The following is a 20,879-nucleotide window of genomic DNA, read 5'->3' as shown; positions in this document are numbered from 1 at the left end:
CCGTTGGCGACAATTTTCGGAGCGCAAGACTCGGATTCGGATTCTGAAGAGGAAGAGGAAGACTAAACACTAAACGCTACGTTACATGACGACGGTTGGGAGAGAAAAGGCTACATATCACACTACCTTCAATTAGTTGTAAACGATGCCAATAAGGCCAGTGACAGCTCGAAAGAGCTACTTAAAAATCTCCAAAACTGGATAAACATTTTTCGCAAATCGCCTAAATGGACAGAAGAGTTAAAATCAAGAAGTGGCGGCGTTGATTTAAAAATGATAGGGGTGTTCGCTGGAGCGCAGTTTTTCTGGGATTGGAACTATTCACGAAGGTAAGTTTATTTTAATGGTCCATATTTTCTAGAAACTTCTGAATGTTTTTTGTCTAACTTCAATTTGAAAAGTTAGACAAGCAAGTTCTCATAGAGAATATTTTCAACAATATACAAATATATTCCAGGATAATATGTTGGAAGCCATGGTTTACGCTTTGATTAAAGCCAAAAAGACCCCAAATGTCCAGCCAATATAGACTTTCCGTTGCCAACGGAAGAGGACGTCGAGGACGCAAAGGATGTCCTCGAGATTCTGACACCTTTAAAGGTCTCAACAGACTTCTTTCAGAAGAGTGGTCCACTATCCTCTAGCGTCAAAGGGGCTCTTTTGACCGTTTTCCAGGACGTTTTCAGGGTGGAAACGAAAAAATTCGAAGATTTAAAGATCGGAGTCCTGGAAACCTCCAAAACGGTTTTCTTCAACGTTGGAGGACCCATTTTACATAATGGCCTCTCTCCTCGATCCAACCCAGAAAAACATACTTTTTGAGAGTAATTATCATTATCTATATGAACATGTTTATTATGAATATCGAACATCATTAGGCAGAGATCAGTTCTTATTATGGTAAAATTTTGATTTGTTGCTTTTCCAACTTTGAAGAATTAAATTTTGCTAAAAATAATATTCAATTTGATTCACTTTGATTATAAACACGTCAATAATACAGTTCCATATTCATAATTAACATTAATAAAATAAATTTACGACATGGATGTAAGTCATGTTTATACTAATATTTCAAATCTTAAGGTTCTTATACAAACCAGTATGGAAACATTTGTATCCAAACTTCAAGTGCGTAACAAAGACACGCGCACGTGTTGTCATTAGAGAGAGTGTATTACTCGAAGCTGCGCAGGATCCCCCCCCCCCAAAGTTTGACACAGAACCAAAGACATACTCGCCTTTTAATAGGTTGGACCTCGAAGCCACCGTACCATGTAATGTACGGAGCCCAATGAGAGAATTGGAAAAATACCTTATACTACCAAGATGTCTACAGGCTGACGAGGTATTCCAAGAGTCAAATATCGACCATAATGATCATTCTCGTAATGCATTGCCAAAGGCTGGCAGTTCTTTAGGCGGGTTATACTCCCGAACTTCCTGTTTAAATAAATAAAAAAGATGGCTGCCTTCGAATCGAAGGAGCTCGTAGAATTGATTTCAATGCAGTCCGAAGATTTTATACTTAATTCTATGCGACTAATGTTTTTCAGAACTATATGTTTCAACCTTTTATAGTTTAATTTATTCGTTTTAACGTCACCGAAGCGAGACAAACGTAAGTATTTTGAATAACAATTCTTTTTCATGATTATCGACCAAGGCTTAGGATTGTTTTCCTACGAATGGCTAAATGTACGCCTCTTTTTAGGGTAGAAAGAAACTAAAAATAACAATTTTTTTTCGAAAAGATGGCAATAAACAAGCTAATTAGCCATAATTTGGAAAGGTACCAATAATTAGGGGTAAAAACATATTCTATTTAGTAAAATTTTGGAGAAGGGAAATCTATTCAGTTGATAAAACTTGATAATAACAAAAACCGGCGCACATTTAGCCGCTCATGTTTTCCTTACTGTTTCGCGTTATTAAATACATATTTTGCATTTTTAATTAAGAGGAATCATTCTTAAATGCATAGCCCCATTGTTAATTTAATTAAAATTGAAAAAAACTACATAATTTCAGATTTTTCTTAACTACGGAGCACTGAAAGCCGTTGCTTATTGCAGTTTCAACGAACATCAATAATATTACGAGTTAGTCATTACACCTTCCCCTTAAACAAGTCAAATTAACTCAAATAACGGTAAATAAACGTCACAGTAATTGAAACTAATCTCATTTTATCCGAAACTCCCGTCAGAACCTACTAACCTTGCATGTTTTAAAAGATCTTCATCCCTGTTCCGTTTCCACTGAAATTTTGTAAATAATTGTTATTATTATTATTGAAGCATATTGGTAGCGGCAATATTTAACATGATTGATAGCCACCATTGTCATTATGACTTGATGATAGGGGGTGGGGCGCAAGCCTTTCGCCTCAAAATCGTCTCTCAATGGAGTAGGCTGTCTATTTAGCGCAAATAGACACGGTAGGTCTATTTGATGATAGACAAAGCCGCGCCCATACCTTACCTTTTGCAGTTGTAAATAGACCAAGCCCCGCCCATACCTTATCTTTTGTAGTTATAAATAGACCAAGCCCCGCCCATACCTTACCTTTTGTAGTTGTAAATAGACCAAGCCCCGCCCATACCTTGTGTAGTTTTAAATGCACCACGCCCCCAAGACTTCAACCCTCTTTAATTGGAAATGATGGAGCGCAATTAGTACTATGGTGGGCTTTATCTAGTTCAAGGACGCATGGGAGGTTCTTGTTTTCTGTTACACGATGAAGCCCCGCCCATAGCTTCTGTAGTTAGTACTAGACCACGCCCCTAGATTGCCAGCCACTTTAATTGGAAAGGATGAAGCGTTGTTAACGATTATTGTTTAAAAATTCCCTATTTCCTTCTTAAAGGGACACGAAATTTGAGTATGACACAGTCAATTAGAATAACGTCACAGACTTTATCGAAATCATTATACTAATTTAATTCTAATTCTTGCTCTATAGACTAAAGTTGCAACCTCAAATTTTCAGAAAAGTGGCCAACTTATTGCGTTTCTCATCATTGGTATATTGCAAAAGAGACCCGAGCTTAGTTGAAGGAACACTCTAGACCAAGCTGAGAACTCTTTGAAAGGATGTAACGCGGTCGAAAAGGTTGGTATTTAAAGGGACACGAAATAGCGGTGACAAATATTTTAAGAGTTATTATTTTTAGTTGTTTGTAATTATAGCGAAATTTCAAGTTAAGAATTAATGTTCGAATGTTGGAAATTAATCGATATGAAAAAAGCAAATCATATTTTATTTCACGCAGTTTTTTTGTAAAGAAGGCTTCTCCGGTGAATAAGAATTATTTGAAATATGTCACAGGCACCTGACTCCAAGATACAAAGACTACCCAAGGAGTGAGTTGGACAACATAGTCCTTGTTATTCACGAGATTGCAACGCCGATTCTCCGAAGTATTAGTTTTTCGAAATAAAACTAACTAAGCTTCTTTGAACCAAGACTTTCTTTGGTCCGTCCTCCTTATCATTATTTTCAACTCGCTGATGCCTTCTTTTCAGACCATTTAATACAACTACGGTCAGGTTTTTATTATTTTTAAAGTGTACATAATAGCTTAACCGTTAATTTGAATAATCTTAAACTATTTCAGGTTTCCTTTTACAAAGGGTTTCACCGCAACACGATCCCAACCAGAAAATATGGGTTATCCAGTTTTTAATTGTGTTTGTTTCAACCCCGATATTATGAGCCTGATTAAATGAATTTATTATTAGATTAAATTTAAAGAAATTTTAAAATCGTAGAAATTTTCCGTTTTCTTGCAAAATAATGAATCTCAGTTTTCAATAAAATATTTAGAGTGAAAAGAGAACGCTGTAATTGTTTCGAGGTAATAAAAATCTTTAATTTCTAGGTAATTGAGGGATTTGCTTCAATTAATAATAAGAAATCAACATTAACGACTTGGGGGAATTAGGCAACGGAAAAGGAGTCTGTGAATAGGAGACGTCTTCATGGGAGACATGGACTTCTCGTTGGTTATATCTATCAAAATAGCTAATATGAGAGGCTAAAAAACCATTTCCGCGCTAAATCAAGGTAGATTTCAAGTTTTAAAAGAGTTAAAACAGCCATAATTGGATCGTGAAGCAGTACAGTAAGCAGACGACACGACAAGAACAGCTGAGCTAGCAGCGATGATAAACTTATTTACAGCCCGCCTTAATTACAATCCGTAATTGTTGTCTGCAATGTCGTCTGCTAGCGTGGAGATTCCTTAAAAACACTTTAGTTTACTTATTTATCTATTTTAAATTAAACTGGATTTGCGATTTAAACTAATTACACTCGCGCTCGTTAATTGCTTACATCTTTAAGGTTTATTTTTTTATATTACCTCAAATTTCAATAAAATCATTTTCCTGTTGAAAATCATTTTGATTTATTTACAGCCCTCTTAACTTTGATTTTTAAAATTACGCGAGTAACGCGATGTCTGAATCGTCGTCTGCTAGGAAAGTGTTTACCGAAAAACGTTTAATATTTTTAATTAAGTATCTAAAGTTAAAATTAAATAAATATTTCAGATTTCTAAAGTGAATTCTTTTTACAATTCGTTGATTATGAACAGTTTTAAGGTTTATTTTACGTCTATATTTTATAAAGGTTGTTTAAATAGGCCTAACGCTATGACTGGGGTTAATGAAAAGAAACTAAAACTCAATTTAAAATTAATTTTAACGCATTTATTGAATTATTTCAAATATTCGAAGGGTCTAGTTTCGTTTTCAAAGACTAATAGAGTAATTTCGGTAGAGAGGGGGATTGAACTGTGCTCTATGGAACTGTGTATCCCCGACGTTGAAGGCAACTATGTATGAGATTATCCTATTTGCCCTCAGAAGGGGGGAATATCGCTAAGATGACGTTGCGATGTATGGTCAAAGATTACTCTATAGACAGCCAGTGCTTAGATTTGGATCTCTTAATTGAGAAATCGTTATTAAAAATTACATAGGAGTAATTAACAATTGATTTGTAAACTATGCACCATGTTGTTAATACAATATTAAGCAACACCAACCTTTCTCATGATTAGAAGTGCTTAATTTAATTATATTTATAATAAATTAGTTTAAATCTATGTTAATGAACATAGTTGGCTTGAAATTTTCGTTAATTAGTTAAAAAATAATTTCAACTTACCTTGTCTCAAAGAATCTTTCATTCAATTGATTTTCATATTCTTTACATATATAGATACTGTTTTCTTGAAGTCTGCACTCGTAGCTGAGTGGGTTCAAATAAAATTTTGAACCATTTTTTATTGAAAAACCAATTGAAGTATGATTAAATTAAACAAACTGTATTAAAACCAACTAATTAAAAGAGAAAAAATATCACCCAGAAATCAATGTGTATGCTTAACCTGGCAAAGAATTAATTTTTATAGAAATTTGCACAAAGATTTAAGACTTTGGTTATAGCTTATATCATGAATTTATTAGTATCGGGTTTGAAATCCGACCTTTTTTGGACAGTGATAACAACAGTTCTATATGTATAAATTCTTGCTTCATATTACAATAAGTGAATACAAATAGTTTGCATGGCTAAAACGATAGATTTCTCAGCCACAAGTGGCAGTTGGCATTTAAAAGCTAAACCCAGAAAGTTTTCTTCTATAGGGCCACTAGAGACGCGCTTTAGTTTTACTATTTTATATCACACATTCGTTTTTCTCTAGCTATCATAGTTTGTCCAGTATTCGTGATGAAAGTACGACGAAACCTAGTAGTATTTTGGATTACATACGATTTTCTAGTGTTTCTATTTATAAGGTTTTAATAGCATTATAGTTGGCGAGTAGCTAAAGCATTATAGTTTAGATTTCTGTACCTTGGTTCGATTACCGACCACTACAAGGTTTTTTTGATACTATTGAATTGAATTATTATTTAACTAAATGAAAAGCAACACTTATTGACACTATTATCATCTTTGTGACATTGTTCTTAAACATACTTTTTTTGCAATAAATGAGTTAGATATGGCATAATTTAAAACTTTCTAAACTTGTTAAAATATAGTCTAGAATCATACTATCAATTACAAATTAAGAAATATTAGATAATAATCAGACGTTAAAAAATGCATGGCTCGAAATTCAATAAATATCCAATATTCAAAAAGCTAACGCATTAACCACTCCGCTATAAGTTAAGCGAAAATACTATTATTAAAATCTCATCCATAAAAAGGTAAGAAAATAGTATCTAATGCTAAATAGTCCATTTAGTACAACTTTGACTCTTTGTTTAGAACGCTGTAGCTGTATCCGTCGAAACATTTTGAGCTTCATCTACACGAAATTAATTGCTTCTGTTTTGCCACTCACGAATTAAGTCTTCCCCTGTAATTCGCGATATTAAAACTTTAGTTGATTTCCCAAATATGTCTGAGTTCATTGTAATTGCACTAGTCTTAGACTATCTTTTGTCCCTTAAAAGTGGCAGACCTTTAGAGGGTTTTGTTTCCAGTGCTGTATCTTCGGAAAGACTTTGAGCAAGCTTCACTAGATGTGGCTTTAATAAATCAAAAATTCCTTTTTCATCTTTTGCCATTTAAGCGTTTGTAACCTCCTCTGCTGTGATTCACGATACAAGAATTCTAGTTCATTTCCCAAAAACATAAGATGTAAATTGTAAATGAGGTGTCCCCAAAAAAGCACCAAATTTAATAGCGTCAAGACTTGGAGCAGCGCAAAATTGTAAAATACCCTAGACTTTAGAATCCTAGCAACTAAATACTTAAAAATAAGGCTCAAACTAACTAGTGAACTTAATTTAACGTGTACTGCTATGTAAACAAGTCTAAAGATTTATGGAATGTTCCTTATTTAAGCATTTTAATATTATCATTCTAACCTCTGCAAAAGAAAGCCCACTACCGCTTCTATTCTATTTAACTATTCTTATCCAAATCTTGTGTTCCATTAAAGTGACATTTTTATTTGGTGTCTTAAGTTCCAAACATCAAGTCAAACGATTATCAACCATTTTTTCTATATCAACGAGAAAGTAAAACAATTTTATTAGTTTACAAACCAACTGTTAATAATTCTGTCATTTTTAATTACAATGAAAGTCAATGCGCCTTCCTTGAACATTTCTCCATTCCGAGCTACACATCTAAACGCCCGTTGTCTTTTAGTCTTCGAAAACGAAACTACACCCTTCGAATATTTGAAAAAATTCAATAATTGCGTTGAGTTTTAGTTTCTTTTCATTAACCCCAGTCATAGCGTTAAGCCTATTAAAACAACCTTTATAAAATATAGACGTAAAATAAACCTTAAAACTGTTAGTAATCAACGATTTGTAAAAAAAATTCACTTTAAAAATCTTAAATATTTATTTTATTTTAACTTTAGATACTTAATTAAAAATATTTAACGTTTTTCGGGAAACTCTTTCCCAGCAGACGACGATTCAGACATCGCGTTACTCGCATAATTTTAAAAATCAAAGTTAAGAGGGCTGTAAATAAATCAAAATGATTTTCAACAGGAAAATGATTTTATTGAAATTTGAGGTAATATAAAAAATAAACCTTAAAGACGTAAGCAATTAACAAGCGCGAGTGTAATTAGTTTAATTTGCAAATCCAGTTTAATTTAAAATAGATAAATAAGTAAACTGAAGTGTTTTTCAGGAATCTCCACGCTAGCAGACTACGTTGCAGACAATAATTACGGATTGTAAATAAGGCGGGCTGTAAATAAGTTTATCATCGCTGCTAACTCGGCTGTTCTTGTCATGTCGTCTGCTTACTGTACTGCTTCATGATCCAATTATGGCTGTTTTAACTCTTTTAAAACTTGAAACCTACCTTGATTTAGCGCGGAAATGGTTTTTTAGCCTCTCATATTAGCTATTTTGATAGATATAACCAACGAGACGTCCATGTCTCCCATGAAGACGTCTCCTATTCACAGACTCCTTTTCCGTTGCCTAATTCCCCCAAGTCGCTAATGTTGATTTCTTATTATTAAATGAAGCGAATCCCTCAATTACCTAGAAATTAATAATATTTATTACCTCGAAACAATTACAGCGTTCTCTTTTCACTCTAAATATTTTATTGAAAACTGAGATTCATTATTTTGCAAGAAAACGGAAAATTTCTACGATTTTAAAATTTCTTTAAATTTAATCTAATAATAAATTCATTTAATCAGGCTCATAATATCGGGGTTGAAACAAACACAATTAAAAACTGGATAACCCATATTTTCTGGTTGGGATCGTGTTGCGGTGAAACCCTTTGTAAAAGGAAACCTGAAATAGTTTAAGATTATTCAAATTAACGGTTAAGCTATTATGTACACTTTAAAAATAATAAAAATGTCACCGTAAATAATTCTTATTCACCGAAGAAGCCTTCTTTGCAAAAGAAACTGCGTGAAATAAAATATAATTTGCTTCTTTTTCATTACGATTAATTCCCAACATTTCAACATTAATTCTTATTCGATTTCGTGTCCCTTTAAATACCAACCGTTTCGACCTCGTTACATCCTTAGAAAGAGTTTTCAGCTTCGTCTAGAGTGTTCCTTCAACTACGCTCGGGTCTCTTTTGCAATATACCAATGATGAGAAACGCAATAAGTTGGCCACTTTTCTGAAAATTTGAGGTTGCAACTTTAGTCTATAGAGCAAGAATTGGAATTAAATTAGTATAATGATTTCGATAAAGTCTGTGACGTTATTCTAATTGACTGTGTCATAATCAAATTTCGTGTCCCTTTAAGAGGGAAATAGGGAATTTTTAAACAATAATCGTTAACAACGCTTCATCGTTTCCAATTAAAGTGGCTGGCAATCTAGGGGCGTGGTCTTGAAGCTATGGGCGGGGCTTCATCGTGTAACCGAAAACAAGAACCTCCCATGCGTCCTTGAACTAGATAAAGCCCACCATAGTACTAATTACGATCCATCATTTCCAATTAAAGAGGGTTGAAGTCTTGGGGGCGTGGTGCATTTAAAACTACAGAGGTATGGGCGGGGCTTGATCTATTTACAACTACAAAAGGTAAGGTATGGGCGGGGCTTGGTCTATTTACAACAAGAAAAGGTAAGGTATGGGCGGGGCTTGGTCTATTTACAACTACATAAGGTAAGGTATGGGCGGGGCTTGGTCTATTTACAACTACAAAAGGTAAGGTATGGGCGGGGCTTGGTCTATTTACAACTACAAAAGGTAAGGTATGGGGGGGGGGCTTGGTCTATTTACAACTACAAAAGGTATGGGCGGGGCTTGGTCTATTTACAACAACAAAAGGTAAGGTATGGGCGGGGCTTGGTCTATTTACAACTACAAAAGGTAAGTTATGGGCGGGGCTTGGTCTATTTACAACTACATAAGGTAAGGTATGGGCGGGGCTTGGTCTATTTACAACTAAAAAAGTAAGGTATGGGCGGGGCTTGGTCTATTTACAACTACAAAAGGTAAGGTATGGGCGGGGCTTGGTCTATTTACAACTACAAAAGGTAAGGTATGGGCGGGGCTTGGTCTATTTACAACTAAAAAAGTAAGGTATGGGCGGGGCTTGGTCTATTTACAACTACAAAAGGTAAGGTATGGGCGGGGCTTGGTCTATTTACAACTACATAAGGTAAGGTATGGGCGGGGCTTAGTCTATCATCAAATAGGAACCTACCGTGTCTCTTTGCGCTAAATAGACAGCCTACTACATTGAGAGACGATTTTGAGGCGAAAGGCTTGCGCCCCACCCCCTATCATCAAGTCATAATGACAATGGTGGCTATCAATCATGTTAAATATTGCTTCAATAATAATAACAATTATTTACAAAATTTCAGTGGAAACGGAACGGGGATGAAGATCTTTTAAAACATGCAAGGTTAGTAGGTTCTGACGGGAGTTTCGGGTAAAATGAGATTAGTTTCAATTAATATGACGTTTATTTACCGTTATTTGAGTTAATTTGACTTGTTTAAGGGGGGTGTAATGACTAACTCGTAATATTATTGATGTTCGTTGAAACTGCAATAAGCAACGGCTTTCAGTGCTCCGTAGTTAAGAAAAATCTGAAATTATGTAGTTTTTTCAATTTTAATTAAATTAACAATGGAACTATGCATTTAAGAATGATTCCCCTTAATTAAAAATGCAAAATATGTATTTAATAGTATTGGTCCATTTGAGCGCCGCATAGTTCTCAAGAATCTCGAGGCGTTTTCCGCGGGAAAAATAATATCACGTGATCGGCCGCCATTTACGGAGAGAGGGATTTTTATTCGCATAGCTAACTCGATCACGTCCGTGAGCGGGTGGGCCGTGGTTTTGGTAACTGATTATCGTCTGCTTCATAATTGAGAGAACTGCAGGGCACAATTATAAAATGGCAGCGTCCTAGCCTTATTCTTTAATTTTTTACTATATTTTGTTCCACATTTAGAAATTGAGGTTTCCAATTTAATTAAATAGTATTGAAATTAAGCCAATTAAAGTTTCCGTGAACAAAAATTAACCTTTAGGGATGTTCTGTGTCCAAATACGGAATGAATAGCAGCCGACGACAATCAGTTCAAAAAATACTAGGGAAATGTGTCTGGCAGCATTGCACCTCCGAAAATGGCGCTAGGTTTCGCCGCCGAAAATGAGCGACCGCCGTATCGGCGGCGTTACTTCAACATGGACCAGGACTATAACGCGAAACAGTAAGGGAAAACAATCCTAAGCCTTGGTCGATTATCATGAAAAACAATTGTTATTCAAAATACTTACGTTTCTCTCGCTTCGGTGACGTTAAAACGAATAAATTAAACTATAAAAGGTTGAAACATATAGTTCTGAAAAACATTAGTCGCATAGAATTAAATATAAAATCTTCAAACTGCATTGTAATTAATTCTACGAGCTACTTCGATTCGAAGGCAGCCATCTTTTTTATTTATTTAAACAGGAAGTTGGGGAGTATAACCCGCCTAAAGAACAGCCAGCCTTTGGCAGTGCATTTCGATAATGATCATTATGGTCGATATTTGACTCTTGGAATACCTCGCATTATAGTAGAGATTTGTATTTGTTGCAAAAGGATAAGTCACAAATAGGATAAATAGACTCCGCATCCTCCAAACTCCAAAGCCCGAGATGGTGCCGCGCGGTGGTTTAGGCATGGTGCAGGTGGATAGCTTAAGTCTTTAGAAGGAGTTGTCTACTGCGAGTTCTGCTGTTTATATTTCTGCTGAGGCAGCTTGTTTGTCAGTTCTCAGTTGGCCGGGAGTGTGGCACACTCCTGTAAGCCAAGCTTCCGGGCGGCAAAGTTTGAGGGAATACGACACATGTCGGCGATCCTACCCTATCGGTGCCGACTGTCCCGTGTCCGCCGGAGGTGCCTTCCCCCAATTCCACCTTCCGTCACCTCCCAAGTAAACCTCATTTCCTTCCCTGCTTATACACATACGACCTAGCGGCCCCCGTCAGTGCTGGGCCGCGTAGGGTCTCCCGCTCAATTCTTCCTGGTGCTCAAGGCCTAACGGCTAAGCACTAGTGTTAGTAGGTGTAAAAAAAAAAGTTCTCAGTTGATTTTTGGATAATAAAAAATTGGATTCAAAGCGCGTCGAACGCGAGAGAAGGTCGTGTCATTTCGGATTTTCTGAATTACTAGTTATCTAAAATGACGACAAGAAAAGCGAAGAATTCTCTTCATTTTCTCGTCAAATGGTTTGACGTAGAAAAGTATGATAATTACGAGATTGGAAGAATTGTGGACAAAAAACTTGTAATTGAAATTGCGGCCGCAACAGATTATAAAAAGTACATAAACACAGTTACCGACATTAAATGGGACGATAACGAAGAGTGTGCTCCAGGAAAATTATTGGCATTTGGTAAGTAATATCTTTTGATAATAAGCATGTAATTAAGTCCCTAGCAGGGTTAGAACATCGAATTTCATTAAGCCGAATTGTACGTGTATATATAGTGTAATAGCGTTGTCCTAAAGGAGTGTGGGAAATAGGCTCAAAATTGCTAGCACAGAAATGTGTTGGGGATCGTTCATAAATTACGTCACGCGTCGATTTGTGACGATTTGGGACTCTGGTGAAATAGTTTTATTCAGAAACGTGACTCAAAAAAGTGAAAAAATCACTTAAATACTTGATCCAAACAAAAGGGAACTGTTTCATTTTATAACCCCTAAGTGTGAATATCGAGTGCTTGTCGCCTTGTCCGCAGACCGAATAGGATTATTTCGAAATATTTCACATTTTCTTTAAAGGTTTTGGCTAGTTTAATTTGAGGGAAATATGTTACCTAGGGAGATTGTATAAATTCATGTGATTATGTGTGTCAAAGGGGGAGGGTGACGTGATTTGTGAACAGTCCCTTGATAACCAAAGCAATATTGCTACGCTTATGGTGTTGGAAATTATCTAACGTGTACATTTTTAGTACCAATTCAATTCTCGAGTTAGATTGTGTTCCTAGCTTAATATTTCTCACACTGAATTTAAGGTACAGACGCCCAGATTGAAAAAAAGTTGAAAAAAGAACTTAATAAGTTAGAGAATGGGGACAAGTCACCAGCATGCACGAGTTCACCAGCACTAAAAGCGGTACGTCTCTATTATTATCTTGAAGAATTTATAGTGAGTCAGTTTCTTGTAATTCCACGTTTTTTGTTACAAAGATAGTTGCACAGAAGTATAACACGCTTTACTCTAATTTGAAATTTCGAAAAAAGGCTGAAACACTTTCATATTTAACAAATTAATTTTAAACAAAAGTTAAGCCAGGCTAAATAAACATTCTAATAATTGCAGTAAAATATTTGAGCTAACAACACAAAAAGGTGCAGTTTCAACGTTTATTATCTTTTCACAGCAAGCTCAAGCGCTTTTGGAAAATCTGGACAGTGAAGCTGAAAAGGATCATGACATGGCTACATGGTCTAGAAATAAATTGGAAGATAAAGTCCTGAAACTGAAAGAAAAGAACAAACGCCTGAGAGAAGAATTAGATTATCAAATGAAATTGAATGGTGAAATCAAATTACATAGTCTTAAATGCTGAAAAAATTAAGAAATCTAAATTAAATACTATTTAAATGGTTTTTTTTAAAGAAGTTGGAACGTGGATCAAAAAACTAAAAAAGTTGCATGAAAAATGCCAGAAGTCTTCTGAATTGGAAGAAAGCCCAAGTGACAATCCACCAGACTTGTCTGTTGAAATGGTAAGACTCGAGAGGGTCTAACTCGAATTCACAAATTTAGCAAGCATTAACTGATTGGCAAAATTACCTTACAAAACCAAAGTTGCATAGATTTTTGAAGGCTTCTTGGACCATTCTTGAGCGCGACGTGCAATATATGTATCTGTATCTGTATCTGTAAACCCTCTTAATTTTATATAACATTCAAATATTTTCCAAAAGTTCAATGTTTATTGAAAACTGAAATATTTGAGAATGTGTCCGAGTCAGGACAACCTCTGATAGAACAAAGCCAAAGTTGCAAAGATTTTCGAAGGCTTCTTAGACCATTCTTGAGTGCGACGTGCAATATTTCATACCCTCTTAATTTTATATAACATTCAAATACTTTCCAAAAGTTCAATGTACATTGAAAACTGAAGCAAGAGGCGATAGCCGAAGAAATGGAGGAAGCAAAGACACACAGCGGATTTGCATCTAAAATGAAGCAGCGAGGAGTAGGACGACCAAGAAGAAAGAAAAGGGAAATGGAATGTTTCAATTGCCATAGAAACGGTCATTTTGCAAGACAGTGCCCAGATCAGTATGACGATACGAAAAGGAAGAAGAGCGTTACATCATCCAAAAGGGAAGGAAAATCTTTTTACGCGTCTGCCATTGTCTCCAAATCGGAAGAAGTGGGTACTCGATAGCGGCGCTACACACCATTTTTGCAAGAGACGAGACTGGATGATTAACTACAAGAGTAAAGAATTGAACGTGGATACGGCCGATAACGAAACCCAGGCCAAGGGAACCGGAGACGTGATTCTGCGGGTAATAACGAACTCAGTCGAAGAGGACATAACGTTACGAGATGTTTACTATGTCCCAACATACAAAAGGAATTTGTTATCCGTAAGGAAAATAGACGAAGAGGGATACAAATTAACCTTTCACCAAGGCTTAGTGGAAGTATTCATTAAGGTGGATAATGAAGTATTCATGACAGCCACACTCCGAAGGAATAATCTTTACATGGTGGATGCCCGAGTAGAAGGAAAGGACAGTTAAACGCCAACATGTCATGCCAGTACCGCAGAAGAAACGGAACTCTGGCACAAGCGCCTGGGACATCCAAGTATCGATAGAATGATCGCCCTAAGTAAGAAGAATATAATGACGGGATTGCCGACATTTCAGAGGAAATTAGGAGTATGCGTTCCATGCAGAGTATCAAAATCAACGAAGGCCCCATCAAAACTCATTGACAAGATCGTAACGACAAAGACCTTAAAACTTGTACATAGCGACTTGTGGGGACCGGCACCTGTCAAATCAAATGGAGGAGCACAGTACTTCGTAAGTTTCATAGATGACTTTTCAAGAAAGACAAGCGTTTATCTTCTCGCATCGAAGAAAGACCTTTACAAGACGTTCCAGGAGTACATCGCGTGGGCAGCAGTGGGCTGAGAGACAAACAGGACATAAGCTCAAGAGAATCCGAACGCACAATGGGTTGGAATATTCTTCTGGAAAATTCGAAGACATATGCAAAGGTGCAGGCATCCAAACGGAAAGGACCAATACCTATACTCCACAGATGAACGGCGTGGCGGAGAGATTTAACCGAACTGCGTTGGATGGCGTACGAGCACTTCTAGAAGATTCGGGCTTACCTCAACATATGTGGGCGGAAGCTTTACAAACATTCACGTACCTCAATAATCGCTTACCACATTCCAAGGTGATTGGAGTGGTTCCAGAAGAGAAATGGATTGGTCGGAAGTTGTCAGCTAGTCATTTGAAGCGCTTTGGTTGCTTAGCTTTCACCCATTTGCACAAACCCCAGAGGAGCAAATTGGAAAGGAGATCAAGGATGGGAGTTTTTGTTGGGTACGCCGTCAAAACAAAAGGGTATCGCATATGGTTTCCTGAGGAAGACTTTACCGCAGAGACTAAACATGTCAGTTTCGATGAAGGCAAGAGAGGAATAGAAGCCATCGCACCCACGAATAGAAGAAACGACAATGTCTCGGTGTACAATGACTATTGGCCAAAATTGCACAATGTAGAGGCCGAATATTAAAGCTCGGAAGACGCATCAGACACATCGTCAGAAGAAAATGACGACACCTCGTCTGAAGAACGCGGGGAAACAGGGTCCACCGAAACCAGCCAGGAAGAAATTGAGGACGCTCCTGCAACGATATGGAAGAGGGAACTACAGCCAAGAAAAACAGGTGGAAGAACCTATGTATATTATCGTCCTGAGGGAGGAACGAGAAAATACAAATGCCTGAAAGATATTCAAGCGTATTTAGAAGAAAGGGGAGAGGTCTTCGATGCTACGAAATTCGACTTCAGCACTACGAAGAAGAAATTAAAGGAAAACGTAGAGGCAAACCTCAGAAATGCCAAGAAGTTACGCTGACGCCATAGAAAGTGATGAAAAGGAACATTGGAAAGAAGCAATGGATATGGAAATGAAGACTATTAGGCAGAGGAACGTATACGAGACCGTGAAGAAAACGCCGGAAACGAAAATTATAGGGACCAAATGGGTGTTTGCCATCAAGAGAAAAGCGACGGGCGAAATTACAAGATACAAGGCCCGGTTGGTGGCGCTGGGATACACGCAGAGATACGGCGAAGACTATGACTTGACATATGCTCCAGTCATAAATTTCACACTAGTCAGGATATGCGTGTTCCAGTTTATCACTTGTCTAGGATGGCAGCACAGACAGCTAGACATAAAGAACGCATATCTCTACGGTAGCCTTGAAGAAGACATCCACGTTGCCGAACCAGAAGGTTATGCTACAGAAACAGGAGATACCGTATGGCACCTGAACAAAGCACTCTATGGGTTAAAGCAGAGCGGCTATCAATGGTTTAATGAATTGGATACCACATTGGCCAAACTAGGATATACGAAAGTCTTAGGTTGTAATTGCCTATATCGATATGGATCGCAAGCGGTATTAATAGTCTACGTAGACGACATCATCCTCTTTACCACAACAAATGACACGATGAAGAAGCTCCTCTGCAAACTCAATGTGGCATTTGAGGTCACGGATTTAGGTGAGCTCCACTATTTCCTCGGAGTCGAATTTGAATTTCCCAGATCAGGCGAAGCAAAAATACAACAACAGAGATACATAGAGATAATCAAGAAACAATTTGAAATGGAACCATCAGATAAGAAATTGGACATCCCACTTCCGAATGGAACATGCCTAACAAGAAACGTACACAACCAACGAGGAGAAGAAGATGGATATAGGAGAATCATTGGAACCCTCCTTTATCTGTCGCAGCGAACGAGACCAGACATAACATTCGTAGTGTCATGCCTGGCAAAATTCTCTTCGAATCCCGGGAAGCGTCATAATGCATACTTAAGACGAGTCCTCCAGTACGTGATTGACACCCAAGATTATTCCTTGCATTATCACAAGACATCGGATGTAGGTCTAATCGCATATTCTGATGCCTCTCGGGCTTTGGATACAGATGACCGCAAATCCAACAGTGGGTTCATTGTCAACATCGGAAATAACCCAGTCCAGTGGCGTTCAAGCAAGCAGTCCTGCGTTGCCTTGTCTACAAGGGAGTCCGAGTATATAGCACTAGCGGAATTAGCGAAAGAAATAGCCTGGTTGTCGCCGATCATGCAGGAACTTCACAAACAGCGCTGCCCCGATGAACTGAAATTAAGCCTCACCAGAGTGTACTGTGATAATCAAGCCGCAAATGATTTTGCTAAGAATGTAATTGAGAATAACCGCTCTAAACACATAGATTTGAGATTTCATTTTGTTCGTGATTGTTTAAATAATGAGTTGTTTAACCTAGCATTTGTACGTACAAATGATAATATTGCAGATATTTTCACAAAGTTGTTACCTAAAAGAAAATTTCCTTCAAACGTAATAACCAGCACAAGGCCCTGTGATCCGATAGGACCGCAAATTCTCGGCCCTCTATATAGTGGCGAAATTTACGGACGGCTTCTACTACCACTAATGCCTCCTGTTCCGGAGTACTATATTTTAATTTTGTATGTCTTAAGAGGCGACTGGTATATGCCAACGGCACTTTCACCTCCCCTTGAATCTGGTTTAACATGCCTCCAATACCGATGCCACTAGCATCCGTGGTAACGATAAATTTCCCACCTGGGGTTGGGGCCTGCAACATAGCAGATTCCGCTATAGCCTGTTTTAAACTCTTATAAGCTGTCTCCTCATCGTCCCCCCATCGCCTTCTCTGGTGTTGACGTTTTAGTTGATTAAAGTGGGCCGTAAGATCCGCGAAGTGAGAAATAAACCGGGAGTGAAACCCACACATCCCCAAAAACGACGAAACCTGTTTAATGGTTGGAGGTCGGGGAAACTTCCTAATCGTCTCTACTTTCTCCGGGTCAAATTGTACACCTTGCGCGCTTACTACATAGCCGAGTATCGCAACCTTAGAAACTCCAAAACTCGATGTTCTCTAATTAACCGTTAAACCGGCGTGTTTCAGCTGTGAAAACACATACCGAAGAGCTTCCAGGTGTTCCTCACAGCTAGCATTAGCGATGACAATGTCATCCAGGTATACACCAACCCCAAATCGTCGTGTATATTTTAAAACTTTCTTCATCAAACGGGAGAATATTGATGGGGCATTCTTTAAACCGAACGGCATCACGAGCCATTCAAATTTCCCTCCCTGGTAACAAAAGCCGTTTTCTCAATATCATCCGGGTGCATCTCTACCTGCCAGTATCCGGATTTAAGGGCAAGCTTAGTGATATATATAGGCTTTCCCATAGAATCTATAATATCTTCAATACGTGGCACCGGATAGGGATCGTCCACAGTAACGCTATTTAACCGGGTAACGTCTATGCACATGCGTTTTTCGGTAGTGTTTTTCTTACCTACTACTATAGTGGGTAATGCCCACGGACTAACTGAAGGTCTAATTAACCCTTGTTGCAATAATTCTTTTACCTAGGAATCGATTTCTTCATTTGCTACCCGACTGTGATTATAGGGTTGACGGTGGATCGGGACCGTGCCAGGTTTTAGTTGGATCCGATGTCGTAACAGGTGGGTTCTACCCGGACGACCGGAGAAAAGAGATGAAAATTCTTGACAGATTCTGATTAGGTCCCCCACTTCTCGTTCCGTCAAAGAACCCATGTTTAACTGGGACACATCAACTGTCCCTGTGTCGAGTTTCTGGTTTTGGGTGAACCCGGGCGCATGATCTCTCAAATAAGTGAGGGGAAGAGTATATCCACAATACCGGAATTCGCTACGTTCATGGTCGATGCTGGCTCGCAACTCGTCCAATAGGTCCATTCCCAGGATAATTGGGAATTCTATATCTTTCAGAACGTGAAAGCCTACCGGTATTGTCCCCATTTGCATCCCCAAATCTATCTTTAAGTCAATATACCCTACAGAAGTCGTAGTTATGCCCTTTTGTACCCCCTTGACAATATTCGATTGAGGAACTATTAACGAAATAACTCCCAATTTATGTAAGAAGTCCCAAGCGACAATGCTATGATCTGCCCCACTATCAAGAAAAGCAACGCATGGTTTACATGCGACCTGAATTACTATCCTCTTGAGTCGACTATCGTTAACACTATCCTCTCTGACGGAATGAAGTTGGATAGGGTCCTGTGAGTTCCGGCGCACATCCTGAGACCCATCCAGGATGCGTCCTAAGCGTTTCATGAACCTGGTGCCTGACCTTGTGGGGCAACAGGTGGAAGCGCCGGTAAATTTACTGCTTAAGCCGGGCGAAGTGGTGTACCTGCGGGTCTAGGACAATCCCGACGAAGATGGCCAAAGCGACCACAACGATAGCATGCCTGGGAGCTTTAAAAGATAGTCTGTTCGACTAGTAATATTTTACATGATTTGAGTTCAAACCGGTGTAAGACAGGTTGGTTTCTATCTTTAGTTAATTATATATGGATTAAATTATTACGAAAGGATTTTTTAATCAAAATTACTTTTAAAAAATAGGACCACTTCTCTGACCGTTATCACTGGTTGCGGTTAAAAGCGCTTCTTATGAAACATACGACAAAATTAACCATTCTTTATTTATAAGATTTAAAGGATTGAAGTTTATAAGTCATTCAAAACTGGACCAAACAACAACTGTGCTCAAGAATGGGTAATATATATTTATTATTCTAATTATATCTCTGTTATTAATATTTTCTAGAATTTTATCACGCCATTGCCATTTTCTTTTATTTTATTAGCAGAATCGAGATATCTGACCTTATCATACGTTCGAAACAAATTATTGGAACTGCGAACTACAGATAAAAATGTTCCTAAATCCAAAAAATATGACTTTCAAGATTGATAACGCAAATTATTCACCACTGCGGAAATGTTTCCGCCCAGGATATAAACAGGCTCTTCTTGGCTTCTCATGAAGTCGAGAAAATGTGCTCTAGCAATGAGCTAAAAAAACACGTGGTATCGTGTTATATATAGAGTTTTTCAAGACGCAAAGTAACTATAAATTTTTATTAAAAGATTTGTTATTGATTAAATTTTTGATTTTGGTTAAATTTTATAAACAGCAACAGTAGCACAGCCATCAATCAAAGTGCGAAAAGTTTTGCTCGATTTTTGGGAAGAAGAATAGACCAAAAAGATATGTTAACATCGTTCATAGTCAAGCTAGTGTGTACGTGTAATATGGAATGTTATTTTTATGTTAGGTTTGGTTAATTTGATTTCTTCGTGAAAAAGACGCCAAGAATGGGCGGAATTCGAATACAAAGAAAGCTTTGAGGAAGGAGATACTCGAAGCTTACGAATCAATCATTAACGAGTATCCAATTTGGAGAAATGACCTTTGCCTGCCGTCAGACCTGTTGAGTGTCTTTGTACACGCTGGAGATGAAAGCAATTTGGACCCAAGATTCGCTGTTGCTGGTAACTTTCTTATTATATTTATTATTTTATTTCCAAATATTTCTGTGCTGTATGATAGAAGCCACGGTTGTGGGTCATAACGGCGAAGCTTGCATTTTTTGCTGCATGATTCCTTTTGGATTTCCTTTAAATAACTTATTTTATTATGAAGAATATATAAGTAAGGATATGGTTTTGGTGTAACTAGAGGGTGTTGTTTACTGGCCAATGAATTTCTCAATGGAATTCGTAATTACATTTGAGTAATACAATATTTATAACTTTAAGCTTATAGAAATATAGAGTTAGTTGCATATTCAGAAAATGACGTAGGTGGATATTCATAGTCACGGCTTGGAGAGGTTTATTTATATTTCCAAAGTTGTTAAATTTAATTTTTGTATTTTGGTTCCACCTTAGGAAACACAGACGAGGAAGAAGAAGATTTCCAAGCCCCTCAAACGACTAGAACTTTTTCACAAAATGTCGTAGTAGAGGCTCTTTCCTCATTGGAAGAACAATTAGCTTTAAAAGAAAAAAAAATTAAAGGTATGTAATTTAATGCATGTGAAGATGATGTGGAAAGTTGCAGTTTGAGTGACCTAATGGGCGGTCATATTATGTATTTATGTATGCAGTAAATTCTTTTCTAAATTTTAGTTAAATTCTAGTCCATTTAAATTCTTACTAAAATATTCTTACTAATTTGATTTATTTAATTATAATTGAATCC

The 20,879-nt window shown here is 37.4% G+C and overlaps 3 long non-coding RNA genes across 4 annotated transcripts; 1 reads left to right on the top strand and 2 right to left on the bottom strand.

Moving 5' to 3' along the window:
- Positions 1 to 1,516: 1,516 nt before the first annotated feature.
- On the top strand, positions 1,517 to 3,244 carry LOC149667315 (uncharacterized). Of its 2 annotated transcripts, XR_016368191.1 has the most exons (4): positions 1,517 to 1,621; positions 2,032 to 2,152; positions 2,301 to 2,441; positions 2,993 to 3,244. It is a non-coding gene; the product is annotated as an uncharacterized LOC149667315 (long non-coding RNA). The 2 variants fall into 2 exon arrangements; XR_016368190.1 differs by lacking the exon at positions 2,301 to 2,441.
- A 3,274-nt stretch (positions 3,245 to 6,518) lies between these two features.
- LOC149667314 (uncharacterized) lies at positions 6,519 to 7,199 on the bottom strand. The gene is made up of 3 exons (XR_016368189.1): positions 7,110 to 7,199; positions 6,898 to 7,034; positions 6,519 to 6,617 (listed from the first exon to the last, which is right to left on the bottom strand). It is a non-coding gene; the product is annotated as an uncharacterized LOC149667314 (long non-coding RNA).
- A 469-nt stretch (positions 7,200 to 7,668) lies between these two features.
- LOC149667313 (uncharacterized) lies at positions 7,669 to 11,041 on the bottom strand. The gene is made up of 3 exons (XR_016368174.1): positions 10,784 to 11,041; positions 9,965 to 10,083; positions 7,669 to 8,653 (listed from the first exon to the last, which is right to left on the bottom strand). It is a non-coding gene; the product is annotated as an uncharacterized LOC149667313 (long non-coding RNA).
- Between the last annotated feature and the right edge of the window lie 9,838 nt (positions 11,042 to 20,879).

This window comes from Phalangium opilio, unplaced genomic scaffold, assembly GCF_054372755.1.
Source record: "Phalangium opilio isolate 3A_F unplaced genomic scaffold, DU_Popi_V2 ptg000059l_1, whole genome shotgun sequence".
NCBI classification, from domain to species: Eukaryota; Metazoa; Arthropoda; class Arachnida; order Opiliones; family Phalangiidae; genus Phalangium; species Phalangium opilio.
The sequence above is the reverse complement of the archived record's forward strand: the minus strand, read 5'-3'. Positions and strand labels throughout refer to the sequence as shown.